At 39.0% G+C, this 18,036-nt stretch overlaps 1 long non-coding RNA gene across 1 annotated transcript; it reads right to left on the bottom strand.

Moving 5' to 3' along the window:
- Window positions 1-3,474: 3,474 nt before the first annotated feature.
- LOC127017318 (uncharacterized) lies at window positions 3,475-13,966 on the bottom strand. The gene is made up of 5 exons (XR_007766567.1): window positions 13,913-13,966; window positions 9,057-9,109; window positions 7,185-7,315; window positions 5,659-5,702; window positions 3,475-3,993 (listed from the first exon to the last, which is right to left on the bottom strand). It is a non-coding gene; the product is annotated as an uncharacterized LOC127017318 (long non-coding RNA).
- Window positions 13,967-18,036: the final 4,070 nt, after the last annotated feature.

Here is an 18,036-nt window from a genome sequence, read left to right as displayed (position 1 = left end):
TCAGGCAAAATTCATGTTCCTGGCATCTGATTCTGTTATGTAAAATTAAAAAAACAAAATTAAAAAAAACCAGGAATGCCTCCCCAGGCTGACCTACTTGTGTTGCTCCCTCCCCTTACAGCCAGTCACTCCCAAATCCTGGCTCCCCTGCTAAAGTCCACAGCCATTCATTTCCCAGTACTCCAAAGGCTCTAGCAGCCATAAGAGAATCTGATCAGAGATGATTATTTTGCTGACCCAATTCAGTTTCAAAGGTAAGGAGGGTATTACATATTCCTGAACTAATATGTGGTTTAGGCATTATTATTTACCGCTAGGCCAGTATTACCTTTCAGTTTGCAGGATTTTAGTGGTAAATGAAGGGATCTCTTTTTAGGTGTCTTATAGGATTTAAAAAAAGAAATTTTGTACAGATTTAATATTTACTAAGCATTTAAAGAATCATCACACCAAAGTCTGCTTTCAGATACATAGCAACAGAGGAAAGGAGTAAGAAAGTATAAAAAGATCAGGAAAAACACTAAGGCAGACTATATATATGAAAATTAAACTGAATGTGAAAATTTCTTTTTTGGAGTCAGTCTTGTATAACATAGACTGCACAGACTGAACAGTCTGCGTGATTTCAAGGCTTCGCTCTAAATATTATTTTGTGAGTTAAGAGAAAAAAAACCCAGACTGACAAAGTATTTGAGAAAACTATGCAGCCTCTGATATATTCCGGAAAAATTGTTCGAGTAGTGTGGGGAAGAAATTCAAATCATGTTGAGAAAATAAGCTTGTGCTGTTTAGAAAGAAGCTTTACCATTAAGAGAGTTTTAACTCTGGAAATCAGGCTTCGGGACCAATCAAAGATCCCAAGGAGAACATTCAAAATCTTGCTTGGAAGAGGTGTTTGTTATGCTTACTAGTTTTTGTAAGGATCAGCTCAAAAAGTAGCAGACACTTTTCACCTGATTACAACTGGACATGAGCTAGAAAAACAGTCTTGGGTAAATCTCAATGCTTCTCAAGTCAACCTCCAGCCACCTCTGTTCAGTATTTTTAGGTTTTTTTTTTCTGCCCGGCTTTGAACATGCTGTTCCATATCCAAATGCACAAAAATGTGCTCTCTACTAATGCATGAGATATACTTTATTACCAAGCATCTATGCAAAACATTTTAAAATAATGAGCGGATTTAATACACTGTAACTTGTATTTTAGATCAAGAGACGTGCACAGCAGTTGTTACAGGAGAGAGCTTCTAAAATAAGGCAAAAACATAAATTACAAAGCAAGGATAGCAGAAAATAATCTCAGTAGTACAGCAGCCAAAGACAGATAAACAAGAGCAGCCATCACAGTGTGATATACAAGATGTTCATTACTCATGACTCTGAGCAATAACAGACAACTTCACATATTTATTAATTCTTGTGTTACAATGCTGGCAATAAAGCGTGTTCTTTGTCATGAAATGTTAGATATAAAAAAGGGCATAGATTAAATTAGTTTAGGCTCTGTACATGACTAGAAACTGCGTAGCACCAATAAATAAATTAGTGCTTGAGGAATGTAACTTATTTTCATGCACAATTCTCTGTTGTGTTCATGTCATTAATTCTTCATTTGGACAGGCGGGTAGCTGGAGCTCTGAGGGAAACTTATAACCCCGAATGTCATGTACACTAGGGTGTACACTGATGAGCAGAAAAGGTTTAAGTGAATGTTTGTTTACTTCCCACATCCCCTGAAACCAAATTATAGCCCAAAGTATTTCCAGGATATGGAGGTTGGGATGATGTACCAGTGTGGGTCTCCGAAATCTAATCACACCCTTCTAATATTCCCCTCTAGCCCCATCTCCTAGTGAGAAGCCATTGGTAACTCTTCCCCATAACATTTAAGCACAGGGACAGATCAGATGAAATACAGACCTCTTAAGCATCAGCATTAGGGACTGGTGCACATAATCACCAAAAAGCACAGCTACTTAACTCAACCCTTGGATCATGATTGTGTCTCCCTCTCCGTGCCCACATGACTAACTTTCTGAGGAAATTTGCAGCTCTTCCTCTTTTCCAAATGCCCCTTCCATCCTCCTCTGAGCACCTTTGATCAACAGATGTTACTTTGCCCCTTCAGTTTGCATTTATTCTTCAACTTCATCTGGAGCCAGACCAACAGATTACCTGTTCCAAGTTTCCTCTGATACAGAACTTTTCCACTGTTCCTTTGACAATCTTCACCTAAAAATCTGGACCTCTGAAGACCACCTAAGCGGACCTATTTGACATGACACCAAAATGGCTGACTGGTTGCCACCTATGAGCTGATGGGGCTCTATCCTCCATCCAAGGTACTGCTCACAGTTAGCAGATAGCGACAGTAAATCCTTCAGGCTTGACAATCTGACTAGCCAGTACACATCCGTACATACCCTTCACAAGAAACATGGACTTATATAAGAGATGGTGAGGAGAAGATGCATTAAAAAAAAAAAAAAAAAAGACATTCATATCAAGAGTAGGCAGGATCACAGATTCAAATCCAAGTCATATACAAATACTCTGAATGCATGATACGTACATCTTCAGAATACATTTTTGACCATAAATGGTAGGCAAGATCTCATGATTTGAGGGAAGGGGTTGGATCAGGTGACCTTTACAGGTCCCTCACAACCTAAATCATTCTATGATTTCAAGAAATTTTCTTTATTTGTGCCAAATATCAGCATTTTGAAATTCAGGCTCCCTCTGATGTAAAGCAGTGAAAGAAAACATTCCTGCTTCAGTTCTGGTCCAGAAGTATATATATCCTCATATCCCTTGGGTCCAGATCTAGGGAAATTAATCCAAAAGCTTTTCCTTTCAACCTTTGGAGGTGAAACACTTTTAATCAAGAAGCCTAGCCTTGCTACACCTCAACTTGCAACAGTATGAATGGTTGAAACTGAATGATTGAGCAAACCTACCAGGTAAACTATATCTGATTAATGGAAAGTCTCCCTTTTCTCTCTTATCCCTTCTCTGAAGCTATCAACTTATAGATAAAGATCTAAGGGTAGGAACTTATGCCATAAAGTATTATGATTTATGACTCTTCTGGACTTTTTTGCTGAAGAAAGGCCAAGTCAGGTATTGGGCGTTAAAAAAACAAACAAACAAAACCCCCAAAAAATCAACCAACCAAACAAAAAAATCAGACCACCCCCTTCCTCCCCCCCTAAAAAAAAAAAAAATTCAACAAAAAACCAACCCAAACCAAACCCCGCTATGTTTGTGTGGATGGTGTCATGCTGCCTATGCAGGAAGCTGTGTGTCAAACAGTCAGCCATGTCAGAGATTTTGCCATACCACCTTTGTACAAGCACATTAGTATGGCTCAGTTCATATGCTGATTGAACAGCCCATGCATTCACAGCATACTAACTGTTCTCAGGCCAAGAGGGGATGTTTATAACTCTTCCTCTTGGCCACAGGTTGGAAAGTCTGTAATTAGCCAGCCAATCGATTAAAAATCTAATGGGGGAAAGCCAAAGGTCAAAGCAGAATATCATATTTGATAAACCACAGTAGTTTAATATGTCCAAGATAGACAGATTCCTGCTACAATTATAATGACATGCCCAGCCAAAGTACTCCGTGCCAACCCTGGCCCCCATCCCTTGACATATGAACAAACCTAGTCCAGTGTTCGGAGTAAATTCCCATCAGGACCTTGTTCTGTCCAGATGAACACACTCATGCAAGTAGAGACAAGAACGGTGGTACTTACAGCAGCAGAAATGAGAGACTGATACTTCAGTTTATGGATCAAAGTGGGTACAGGGAAAAAATCTGAACAGAGCCTTGGGCTGAAAGCTGGGAGAGCTGCTGAACCTGGTTCTGATACAAATAACCTCTGTGGTCTTAGACAAGCTGCTGAAGCACTCTTCCACTTCTGTTTTCTCATTGCGTTCCTCAGTCACACAGGGCTTCATAAGAGACTACTGTGCAGTGGAGACACCTGTTAAGTGCCCATGAAATGTCACAGTTTTATCACAAACAGACCAAAGTGCAGCCTGTGGCGAGCTCTGCCCTCCCTTCCCTGTGAGATGAGGTCAAGTCAGACTGACCTATGCAAGTTTTTAATTCTGAAGGATTCAGAATAAACACTTCATGTTATGCTACAAGAGGAGAGAATAACTTTTGCAATTGTGAAGATGAATGCTTCGCCTTTTCCACAAAGGAAAAATGATCCTGCTCCACACACAAGTTAGTTTCAAGCATGTGACCTATCAAGTTGCTTGAGGGTCCAGTCTGTCACCAATCATGTGCTGTAATGTACTATTTATTGGATATACATATATTTATATCTAATCCTTCTATTTAGAGCCATATTCTGTCTTCACAAAAGGCCCTTCAGGGACAGCAGCCTGTCCTTGGAAGAGCAGCAGTTCAGCATGGCTCCATTCCAGCCTGGAACGGGACTGAAGAGCCTCACTGGCGGCCGAGAAAGGTCAACAAAAACATACAGTACCAGGAGCTTTGCTTTTGGCAGCTGCTTTATCCAAGACCCCAAGCAATCATTGAATCCTATTTTCCAGTGATTGAAACTCTCAGCCTAAATACTGTGCAATAGAAATACAGTAGATAGAGAAGATCAAGAGAAAGAAAACAGCTGCTGCTGCTACTCTGAACCTGGAAGAAACAGTCACCATAAACCAATGCTTTGTGAATTTTTTTTTTTAAATTTGTTTATTTCTTTTAAGTCCCTTACCACTTTGATTTTTCTCCAGACTTTGTGTTCCTAACACACAAAAAACCCCTTCACCTCCTTTCTGACTATTGTCAGCTGAAGAACTCCTAAACACAGCTGGCTGTGGGTGGCAGCAGGAGGCTGAATTGGCAGAAAATTTCTGGCTGAATACAATTATCAGCAAAGGCAACTTTCTGAGGCTACTGATGGCTGTTTGTTTCAGATTTTCAGGGCAAACTTCCTTCTCTATTTTCTAACCAAAAAGAACAGTGTAATTCAGCAATAGTTAAATGAGCTAGAGATTATATTTGCCTCTTACCTATGTGACCGCAAAGGCCTCGAGTCTGTTAACATCAGTCACATGAACAAAATCTAGGCTAACAGAGTAAATTCTTACTCTAATTATAGCTGTTTCCAAATAGCAACCACTCAAGAAGCAATATTTTCTCCATATGAAATTTTTTATGTAGTAGCTCTAACCTTTATTCCCCCCAACTATTGATGGATCTTTTCAACTACCACCTTGATGTTTTTGAGATTAATAGTTACTGTATGTTGCCAGTAAAACCTGCGTAGGGCATCTGGTAGCAACATATTCTTAAGCTTTGTATGTGACCATCTCATGGTTGCTCTTCCAGGAGCTATTTCATGGTTCATCAAAGCTCCAAACTCAGCCAATTCTTAGTGTGAATAAGGTAGTATTTCTGTTGCCCGGCTTGCTTTTAAAGAAAAAAGCCGTGTCAGTTTTATTGAGTGATTTCAAAGTTATTTAAGGTCAAATAGTATGAAAATGCAACTCTCCCAAACTAATTTTATAGGTAATTAGTGCATAAAGATATATGTATTTTCCAAGCATATGTAGTATTTACATACACAGTGCTCAGCACTGTGCATGTTCTTGTATAGGTAGTTACGTATTAGAGCTTACAGTACCTGTATGCTTTTCTCTTGCCATGAAATACTGTGCAATATTGTACCTGCAGAAATATAATATGGAATAAAATGTTTGGTCTGTTATATATTTTAAAATAATTAATTTCCTGCTGGAATGGTTTATTTAGTCCTTATTAAATGTCATAAGAGGTGAAGAGAAGGGGACATCCCTGCATATCCATTTATATATTTGCACACACTGAATGAGGTAATGCCACATGCGAAGAAGCACTTTGATGTTTCATTTTTATAACCAATGTGCATAAAGGCTTGTGGGTATATGTTATGTCCATAACTAGAAAAAATCATCTCTATTCTGATTAGCCCTTTATATTACTGAACATGCACATAGGATCCTATTGGTGCTTTTTACAATACCAGTGCATGGCCTTTATCCAGCAACATGCATCTCCTGCAATGTAAACGGAATTTGGAAAGACTTTTCACAATGAAAAGGTGGCAAAACATGGCAGATTATATATAAATTCTTCTTGTGGAAGTAATGCAACTCAAGCGAAACTGCTGACCAAAAGGTCTGAAAGAACCTGTCGGAGAGAACATGCCTTACAAAAATCGATTAAAAAAATAACATTCCTTGATATTTTTTGATCAATTTTGGGTTTTTGTTGTGATAAGTTGAAGAACTTGCCAAAATAAAAACACTTTTAAAACCGAACTTTGCCTTTCTTCCTGTTCTTCCCACAGGAGAGCTCCCTAACCAAAAAAAACCCCCAACAAAAATCAACCACAAATCCCAAAAAGCACCATCAACAACCCCCCACCCCCCATCTGCTATCATGACCAAGAACGTTTTGGAAAATTTCTCCAGGATGGTCTTTTAGGACACTTGGGACCACTGGGCTACAAATATTTGTGATAGGACTATCTTCATGGCCGTGACTGCGTGGGGCAGCCTGTGCCCAGTGGTGATGGATCACACCTGCCCTCACTGGGTGCAGAGCCTCCCCAGATCAGATGCACGGCACAGTGCCTAAGCAGCAGCTTCTGCTTGGGAGCATAGCTGAAGACAGCACAGGCTTTGTTCACTGCAGTGAATAAAGAACATTTTGATATTGCTTGTTCTGCTCCCCACCTGACTGCCAACCAGGCACCCTGTTTCAGAGCCACCCCATGCTCTTCAGTGGGTCTAGCCCAAAGAGGATCCAGAGATCCTGGAAAAGCTGGTGCAATTGTCACAGAAGTCAGAAGAAATTTTGCCATCCATTGCAAGAAAATGGATGAGAGCTTTACCCCTATGGTAGAACTGGAAATAAAACCAACATCTCTTGATTACAATAGTAGTGCTACCAGCTTTTGCCTCCTACTCCCCAGTGCTGTGAAGAATAAAATTATCACAGTGAGTAAATGCTAACTACGTTGTGTCAGATAGGGCAAAACCCAAAAAAACGTTATTTGAAGCAGGAAACATGCATAGACAGAGTGCTTGCAGAGCCCAGATGCCTAGACTCAGATTAAAATAAAGGTCTTTGACATGTCATTGCCAGTAAACAGCATGTTTGTTTTACCTTCATGATAACCCATCCAGCTTCTGGAATTCAACATTTAACAGGATGAACCTGACCCATTTCTGAATCTGTACTGACAGCTGTGCTGAGAGACTGGAGTTGACTAAGTATCTGCATTAAACTTTTCCAATCTGCAAAAAAATATTCTTTTAATACTCTTCTATGTTAAAAGAAAAGACTTTATTTTCCCATAATATATATTTCATTAGCATAAGGTGAAAATGTTTCCATAGAAACACCAGGGATATATAATTTCTAAATAATGATGTCTCCACAAAGAACCCAAAAAAATCATTTTCAGATTACAATGCAAAAATCTCCGCAGTTCACTTATTAATATTACAAGGAAAACATATGTAAAGACTTTGAACTTTAAATTGTAACTGTAAATTATTAAAAATAAATTGGGTAGCTTAATATTTCAATCATAGAAAAGAAAAACAAGGGAAAATACTAGAAACCAAAGTCAAAGTTACCTTAAGTGTAATTTCACCGTATTCAGTGATCAAATTCATATGTCAATGTAAAGTATGATGGGTCAGTATATCATCTGAATATATTCAGAGCACTCTAAATAGTTCCCTGTTTTCCGACTATAAAATGTTTTATGCCTATATCTTATTTCTGTAGTCTCAATATTAAGATGAAAAGATGCATTAAAATAAAATTTTTCTGCTTGTTCATCATCATCACTTGGACAGAACCTCCAGTAAAGTGCTAACAAATACTAACTTGGGTAGGATGATTATTAAGAATCAAGTCTCCCAGCTGGGCTTTCAAATGAATTGGAAAATCACCGCCTACAGGAGGGACAAGTTATAGAAAGACAAGGAGTTCTCTGAATCCCACTCTCAAAGGAACCAAAAAGTCAAGATGAGCAGAGAAAAGGAAGAAGAGGTGCTCAGGATGATGATATATTCCCAGGCTAGGCAGTAAAGAAATCTCAAAGAACTTCAGGGCTGGAGAGGAAGGGGATTTGAAGCTGGAGAGGAGGTAGGGGATTTTGTATTTCTTTCATGTGTCACACCTTTTTGTATTATTTAGGTATAAAAGGTAACGGAGTTAGAAATCTTTTTATGGTGTCTTGACATTGTTTCTTCATATATGTCATTTTCCTCAGGGAGAAATTTATTTCTATGATTTGGATGTTTGATGTTGCATTTGGTGAGAAAAAAAACCTCCTATGTTCTTCTTTATGTATATGGTTAAGTGAAACAAGAGGAACATCACACAACACAGATGAGGCCACTGAACTTAAATGCTGGGGCCAGACAGTGGGAGGTGGAGCTGTGGGTGTATTCCAGAAACAGTAAAGGAGGGAAGAAGAAAAGACACAAACTGAATGAAATGTCAGGCAAATCCCAAATCGAGCACTCGGACAGTGTCTCTGACCAGACACCTGCATAATAATTTTGAGATAAATTATTCTTATCTTTCTCAAAAAAATTCTGTTTTAAATACCATGTGTCCAAGGGACAGATTTTTTACATGATTTCTGTAAATTAACATGAATAAACATTAAAAAAATATGAAAAACTGACTGCAATCAACTCTTCTAGGTGGAAACAGAGTCCCAAAATACAAAATTTTGGCTGAAAGCACAGACTAAGGTACCGTGTACTGTACAGATAATTTCCCAGTGAGAGAGGAAGAACACTTACAAGATGAGGATGACTAGGTGGTTTATGAAAGTTAACCAAAGATACTTTGAATTGGTACATGACTGTCTATTCAAAAAGTATGCACAAGGGACTAGAAACTAAAGGCCACAGGCTGCCACAACCCTGATGGGCTTGAGCAGTTACTGTTACAAGGAATTACTGTTAGCAGGAGCTTGCTTTGAGCATGAATAAAAATAAGGGTGCTACTTACATACGCTAAAAGGCTTCCTTGCACAGTTGGTTGAAGACGCACAGCAGCTGTGCCTGTTAGAAAAGAGCATGAAGTGGGTCCAACACATGGCTCCTGGGTCTGAAAAATCCACCAGGCATCCTGGTCCCTGTCAGGTTCTCAGTACGTGCAATGTTACTGAGTATCCCACCCTCACGCATTGGCCTGGCCCACTGAAAAAGAGACCAACCAGCTGCAACACCTAAGAAAATTTTTCCCTGGAGATAGTAGGTGCAGTATATGGGCTCAGGCCCTTTCTGTCATGTTCTTTCCTTAGGAAAAAAAAAAAAAACCAACCAAAAAAAAATGGAAAACATATGTGGAAAAGCTTTGTTTTCGTAAACATTGAAAAAGTCTTTATTTCCAGTCCAATGACTCTTCCATGAACTACATTCATCATGAGCTTCCTTGGTTTAATGGCCTGGTTTGTACTTCATCCCACATCCCCAATAAACACTGTGAAAATTGAACTGTCTGGGTTAAAGCTATATGTGCCCAGCAAGTCAAATTTGAAAAAAAAAAAAAAAAAAACCCATTCAAAGAGTATAATTAAATCCACTAGGACCTATTCTATGAAACAACAGCCCGTCAGCTAATAGTTCACAAATTATTAATAAAGTATGTGATCCTAAAACATGAGAGGTACCACCTACCATATAATTCATTTTTTTAAAAAAACTGAAGGTTTAAATTCTTACAGATAAAACTAAGTAACAGCTTTTATTAAGATATGCTTAAAGTCAGAAGGTGACAGGTCAGGTCAGTAAGTTACAGCATGTGTTCTCCTACAACACTTTCCACCATGCCCTCTGTTTAAATCCACATTAATCTCCAGTTTTGTGAGAAATGAGTTCAGTACCGAGCCCAGGATCCATAAAAAGGAACAAAGTTCTCTGCTAGTGTTGGGTGTATGTATCACTCCCCGCTACCAACTGGCTTTCACTGTGCCATGCCGTCAGAGATCTCATCCCAGTTAAAGCTAACTGACATTGGCTTTTCAACCTAGGTAGCAGGGGCATTTCCATTTGGATCAGGAGGAGTGATTTCTCTCATCCTTGTCATTCTGCAGTTCTTAGAAGATGCAGCCAACTGCACAGTGACAATAAACTTGGGGGTTCATGGAGTCAGCTAGTTGTTACAGTATCTCACATGACAATGTCTTTATAATAAAGGCTCTACCCTAGATCTAGGTGTCCTACTTCAGCACTTGCGTAGCAGTGGAAGACCAGCATGACTCCATTACAGTAGGACCTTTGGCACAGAAACATTTTTCACTAATTTTATTTCTAGGACAGCAAAGCTGTCATTCCAGACTGCTTAACTGTAATTATAATTTTTACTATTGCAATAGCAAGTTTTGCAGGCAACAGATTTTACCGCTACCTCTGAATGTGCAAGTTTTAATTATATATTGAAGATAATTAAGTCAACACCTCACATATAATATAATGGCTAAACACAGAATATTGATAACCTGTCCTTCAAGGCCTTATTAAATTGTTTCCACAAATTCTGGAACATTTTATAAGCCAAAGACTTTTTTTTTGGGGGGGGACGTTTTTGATTTTTTTTTTGGCAAAGCAGTTGTCTAGCACAGTAATTTATGATTAAGTATATGCAGCTGGAATGTTTACTGCATGTTCGCACCTGCATGTTGAGTAATAAGACCCAAGAGATTTGATAAACCCACAAAAATGACACAGAAAGACAAAGGAGGACAGTGGATTGGAGAACAGCCTGCAGAAGAGGGTGTGGCACTACAGGCTTGTCTTCTTAAGGGGGTCCAGAACCATGTGGGCATTCAGTTGCATAGTAATAGCCTAAATATGAGCATTCTTTATTTATGCCAGTCTGTATTCATACCTCCCATATTATTTAAACATGAAGTAAAATACATTTTTGTGTTTCTTGTTAACAAGAAGTCTTCCAAAGATGGTTACTGAAAATGCATATTATTATCCTGAGGCACCGTAACATCCATATTAATCTCTCAAGAGAGCACTTGGGAGGGCTGTTTTATGATTATATAAGATGGTTTTGAATATCTTCACAAGATAATAAACAGTGTCAGCTTTTCCCACTGCTTTCCTTACCAAGTCCTCAAAAATTAGTGCATCTCCTGTTGACATAGTTTTGAATAAAACCTGAGTATTTCCTGAATGACAGGTCAGACTGGCAAGAGAATATCTATAGTCAGATAATTACCTTGTTTCACAGTATACTTCTTATGAAAATTGTATAAAATGTATTTTGTATAAAGTGTATTAGAATACCACAGCACTGTCTCGAGTATAAAGACAATCAGAGGGTGGAAAAAATTAAAAAAAAAAAAAAAAACACAACAAACTGCACAACAGTACGTTTTTGTGTTATGATCAGCCCTTAGTAAACCACTTCACTATGTGTAGTTAGTAACCAGATGGAGGAGCCAAGAGTCTGTTCTTATAACTGGCACACAAAAAAACCCCAACATTTCTACAGCTATGGGAATAAAATAAGAGCACTAAGTAATCTGAATGTATTGTCCTTTTCTGTGCTTTGATATTCAAGACCAAATTAATATTCTGGTCAGATCCTGAGAGTTTAAGCCACTCTACAGCAAGGCACTGAGCAATTCCTGATAAAATGCTTAAAAGTGATTATTGAAAATGGCTATTTTGGACAATTATTCCCAAGAAAGCTGTGTTTTACAGTGAGGATGACCAAATTCTCAGCTCAATCCAAAAGGCTAAATGTGTAAATATATTGCACTAAAATCAGTACTATATAAACATTTAGCAGCTTAAGACAGACACTCAAAACCTAAAAGCTGGCTAAGATCTGTTGAAGATCACCTGAAAAATCCGTTTTTGGATGTTTAAATACATGCTTTATGACATAGCCTTACTCAGGCATCTTACAGAAAAATTACTTTGCAATCACCTGTCTCATTCACTGAATAGGAGGGGCACTACTTAATTAACGAGCTTTGACTTTGTACAACTTCTGTTGTACAAGACGTGCCATAAATAAACCCAAAGGCCACACAATTCAAACTGTTCCCGACAGATTTGTTTCTCTCCTCGCAGGTGTTTAAGCACTGCTCACTGTTATGAGCTCCCCCATTTTAGGGAGGCTTCCACTGTCACATCACTGCAAGTCTCCTGGCACCCTTGAAGCCACCTTTCCTGACCACACACAATGGGTTGTGTGGGTGCTCCCCAAAGCACACTCTGACTTGTGAGTTTTCCCCACCCCAAATGCCATGGGAAGCCCCCGGAGCCCTTACAACACAGACAACCTGCACATCCAACCTGGGGGGTGGGGAATCCCCTCCATCTCAAAGACCTAGTGTTAGCCAACACTTTTTCTACAAAGCAGCACCTCCTTACCACGTGCTTGCCCGTGACCCCACATCCCAGCCGTTTTCTTTTATGTGTACACTCTACTTTACTTAAAATATGGAGCCAAAGCACCCAGACAAATCTGCTGGCAGACTACAGCTTTGAGCAAAGTTGGAGTGGGGTGGAAGCCTACTTGCTTCTCTCCGTATGGGCAGGCTACACAAGAAACCCAGTTTCAGAAAGGCCGTCCAGAATCACCATGTCTTTATGAAGACTGCTTACAGCTGGGTTATGCTCATACTGGTGAGTTGTGCCACCACCAAACAAAAACTCAAGGAGGTCCCAGTCAGGCTAAAGATACCCATTCTTATTTGAAAGGAAAAGCACTCCTGATGCTCCAGAAAATCCTCAGCCCAGCAAGGGATCCCACTGACTCCTGTGGTCATGCACTATGTCATCTTTTGACAGAAGAGAAAAGGAAAGAAGCTTCATAATCTACCACACAGAGAAAACATGACAAGAAGACCATAGCATAGAAATGCACAGTGTACTTATAAAGCTAGGGCAGGGACTGAGAGTAGCCAGAATTATGCTGAAAGTAAGGCTAGGATTGCTTCCTGGTGACAATAAGGTACCTCCTGCCAGGGCGGACCTTATCACTACACTAGTGTTGTGACTCCAGCTGGCCCTTCACCTGGCTCTCGACTCAGAGGTCAATACCTGCAAGCTTTTGGCCACCACTTCTTTGGGATTCAGAAATTCTTCATTTAGCAGCTGGACACCTTTCTCTGAGTGGCAGCTGGGTTGTGCTTCCCAGGACTGGATAGTGTCCTTACTTCTTGTACTGAGCAAGAAGCAGCAAATTCCCTGCTACAGGGGTGAAGAACTCCTTGCAGTGCTGGCCAGTGCGGGCTGGCTTTTAGAGTTTACTCCTTACTAAAAGCCTCTGCATTGAGGCCAATATGATTGTGCTTGACAATAAGAAAGTATTTTACACTTGACAACAGTTTAAAAAATTTCTGCATTTCACCACATGCATTTGACCAACAATAACAGCTGACAGCTGTTGTCCTGCTTTGCCAGGTAGAGATAAGGACCATGCTTTGCTAATAGAAGATATTTTCCTTCAGGACAGACCATGTAAGCCTTGGATTCCCTTACAAGTATCAGTGGTGAGGGCCTAAAAATAGGCAGAGCTGCAGGTTCTGCCGAGTTGGACCTCTTTTTCTGGGGCCAACCCAACCTTACTGCTGATCTCTTTTCTCTGACTCCGTTCTTGGGCTCACCTTTCTGCCTCAGCAGCTCTAGCATTACTCCAGCAACTGATATAGCCTCCTTCTGCCTTTATACCTCAAGCTCTGGAGTACCTTAGGTGGCAGCTACGCTCCTCTGCCACAGTCAGTTCTTCCCATTAACGACCACCTCCATTTCTCTGGATTCCTCTTACATGCAAAAATTTTAGTCCAAATGGGTAACATCTAACAAAGCCATAAGGAACTGAAAAACACATCTTACCATTAGAAGTGGCTGATAATTGTAAGAGGCACCACACAAAGCTATTCCTCTCCCTGTGAGCAAGCGAGTACATCAGGAAGGGAGGATGTTTCTGAGAGACTGCTTAAGATAATTTTTGCAAGGTGAATTGCTAGGGCTCCATTACAGCTGTTGACTGAATCCTGACACCTGGGCCTCATTGGCAATTCCTCCTCCCACCCCCCCAAGAAATTTCTCTCAGAAAGTGTGATTTTGCTGCAATTGAAGTAATCCATAGCAAAGAGCTTCTCTTTCAAACTGTCAACTAATTTTTTTTCATTATGATTCTTCAGTCCTTAAGCAGTGTCATCAGCTTTTTCACTTAACGTGAAATTTACTTCCACAATTTGCTATCTTGAATATATATGCATATACATAGAAATACATATATATACACATACGCTTTACATTGCTTTCTTCTTCTCTCCACACTGAGAAGTCTAGAACAAGTAAGAAGTCAGGGAATACAAAAAAATGATGATTTGAAGTAGTGCTAAAATTTGGCTGAAATTATGCTTAGGTAGTAGGTAGACCTTTTGCCTGGGAGACTGAACTACCCTAGATATATCACTCTAATTAAAACTACACAAAAAAATATGCATAATGTTTGTACAACAGATTTGGACACTTTCCTTAAAAGGAGAACAATACACAAGTGTGGACAGATGGAAAGAAGCCACTCTGCACCTATCTGTTTATCTATCCATCTGCCTGTGTTGGCCTCCTTCAGTGCCCAGAGATCTCTCTTTGAAGGGGTGGGTGTAAGCTGGCCCTTTCCACCCTCTCTCAAGCATCCCAGCAGACCTGTTCCCACAGTGCCACCAGCTGACAGAGGATCCTGACATCTTCTTCCTTTCCTTCTCCTCCCTGCTCACAGACCCCCTGTCAGTCTCAAGACCATCAGCTGTCATTATGCCCCAGTATTTAGCTAAGCCTAAAATATAAATGTACTTAGGTAATAAATAAGGAAGAAACAAAAATACAGAAAATAATTATGGGTCAGATCCGTAGAGAAATATGAGCTTTGGATCAGGCCCCTATAATTATTTTTGACCTTGCACATCTGTGAAAACCTAGCAGTGATCAATTCTTCCTGGTGTGGGTAAAGCATTTTGAACTTATTTTGAACAGATGTGTCATTATTACCTTAATTATCATGGCCAGATAGAACACGTTTTTCCAAACTGCTCTTGAGCTAATATGCTTTGTTCCAGTTAGATCTATTAGCATTATAGTTTCCACACCCTGGGAACTATTTGCTATTTTTAAAGGTCTTTTTCCCCAGATTCAAGCTTAAATCAATCACAGATGTTGTTCCAATGCAGATTCTTTAAACAGAACGGGCCAAACTGCAAATTCTTACCTTGTAATTCATTTCAATGGGGCTGTGGTAAGTGCTTGCAGTAGTGAAAATCTGCAGTTGCTTCAGGAGGGTTACGGCTCTGCAGTTAGAGTAACTACAGAGCTAACCCCCTTGTGCTGCAGATACCCACAAACGAATGCAAAGCCAATGCACAGGCTTCTGATACAGATGACTGACATTAGCTTTACTATAACGTGATGCTCCTGAAATCACTTGAATCAGGCTAGAGATGGAGTACTTCAATCCAGATTTGGAATACCCTCCAAAATGGATGGAGAATTCAGACTTCATCGTTTGGTTGGGCTTTCTATTAAAATAGAAGTCCAGACCTTACCCTGAACATTGTTCCTCTATCTTTTGTTCATCTAACACTCAGTTGGTGCGTGAGGTTTTTCATACAAACTGGAAAATATTTTGCTTAAATAGAAACGATATCATAAAGAAAGAGCAATTTGCTTGACTGTACAAAGAATAATTTCACATAAGTGCCATTACAGGGCCCTGACTGAAATTACTCTGAGCTTATACAATTGTAAATGAGAAGGTGATTTTATCAGCTGTGAAAACTGCACACAGAGGATGCATAGACAGATGCATCTCAACTTTAAATGTGTGATGCTTCCACTAGCAGTTGGGGACTGGGTAAAAAACAACAACATGAGTTCCCTTTAAGGAGTTCTGCTACCATCTTTTTTGGTCTGATGTCTCTGGAAATAAATGATGTTTATAATATATAAGTGCTGACCAACCCTGAAGTATACAGTAAGTCTCTTTAAAAAAATGAAAATACATAATGAATGATGATCACCTACAATATGAATTATAGATTCTGTGCAAGTTAGCCTGATTCACGATTATGCAGTGCTTAAGGGTCTGCTGTTACATTTACATTTTTACCATCAGCCTTTTTGGTTTGTATCATCTTGAAATATAGATTAAAACTCCACAGCCAGATGATTAATTAAGTCTAAAAAAATCCTGCATGCCTGATCTCCATGTACAGAAAATGAATGCAGTGCAGTTTTTACCCCAGATGAATATCCAGCTCTGAATTTCAGTGAGACCCTAAGACTTTAGGACTGAAGCTTTTATTTACACAAAAAGTAGACTTCCTGGAACATCAGTTCTGTAATTTATTTTTGCTGGGTGAGAGAACAAATGCAATTGTATTTTGATATGAAGTCAATATGTTTCACATATTCTTTAGATGCAATCTTTCATCTGGAAAAAAACACCAAATTGAGGATCGCTTAGTGGAAAACTCAATGGAGGACAGAAGACTTACTTAGACAAAAAAATTAACCGATCTCTGCCCAAAGTGTGTGGTACTAAAAAGTCCCACATGGGAATTCAAAGAAATTGACTGTGTGTATCGGTATCTAGGCTGTCTGACTGCAAAAGCTGATAAGAACAGCCATACTGCCTAGCACAGGAATAGTTTTTTAAGCTCATTTAGAGAACTGAATAATGTGGCTGAATAGCGAAGCAGTGATATGTGTTTTCCAACACCTTGTGTGTGCAGAGAAAATCTGTCATCCGATAAATTATTTAAAACATAACTGCTAACCTATTTAAGTATGAAAATATGTGTACTGTAATCAGGAACCATGTTTCTCAGATGTCTGAACAGCTACACTCCAACTCTGACGTTCTCTAAAATGCCTGCAAAAAGCAGTACATGAAGATAACGATGTCCAGTGAACCATTTTGAGCAGTAAATCTTTCACAGTTCTGGGGCAGTGTGTCAAAGAATCTAGATGTTCCCTAAATATAGAAAAGCCTATTTGAGTATAACTTGCAGAAAGTGTATAAAAATACTTCCAACTTCTGCAAGTCTTCCCAATGTAACTTTAAGTATGACAGCTGCCCCATTCATGTCAAAGGGTTAATGAAATTTCTTCAATAATTTATCAAGGTCGAAGATTTTCTCTAAACAAACACAACTTCAGTGGAACTATTTAGATACTCAGTCCACCTTTCAACATGGAAGATTAAATAAGCTGTAGCATTTTACAATTTTAATTTATGGTGCATTTTCCAGCATCTTCCCATTAGTTTCATTTTCAGGAGAATCAAACATTAACATAGAAATCATGTGATCAGCAATTTTATGTAATGTGCTGTTTTACCCTTGGCCATTGCCAAGGAAATAGCACTAAACTTAGAAGCAATTGCAGTGCTCCAGTATTTGAACCAGAAACAACTACAGTATTAATAATTAGTATTAAAGCACAATAATATGCTTAGTGAAGGCAATCCCTAAACCACCTTATTTATTTTGTATATTACAGAAATTCAATCTAAAATTGCCAGATATAACTCATTGGGATTTCCCCTTTCAGTGAGGAGTTTTTGGTTTTGACATATTCAAAAGGATATTAATTATGTGGTAAAGGCTGCTATAACGCATTTCCAGCATCTCACTAAGAAAAGATATATCAGATTTTATCATCATATTTGAAAACTGTTCAAAACTTGTGATTGCTATTTTAACATTTTCAGATCTTGTAAGCACGTATGTACCTGATTAATCCCACATTCTGTATTTACATCCACAGAACTTTTCAGTTAAATACATAATTGAGTTTTTCCAGGCCCAGGACTTCAATAATGTGTTTTGGACCTTCAGTAATGTGCTTTGGACTATGTCTTGCACTTGCTTAGACAAGTATTTGAGTGACTGATAGGTATTCCAAGTTTCAGACACATTAAGAAAGTCAATATCTAAATAAAAATATAAAAC

Source organism: Gymnogyps californianus, chromosome 5, assembly GCF_018139145.2.
Source record: "Gymnogyps californianus isolate 813 chromosome 5, ASM1813914v2, whole genome shotgun sequence".
Classification (NCBI taxonomy): Eukaryota; Metazoa; Chordata; class Aves; order Accipitriformes; family Cathartidae; genus Gymnogyps; species Gymnogyps californianus.
Note: the sequence above shows the minus strand (reverse complement) of the source record. Positions and strands in the feature narration are given on the sequence as shown.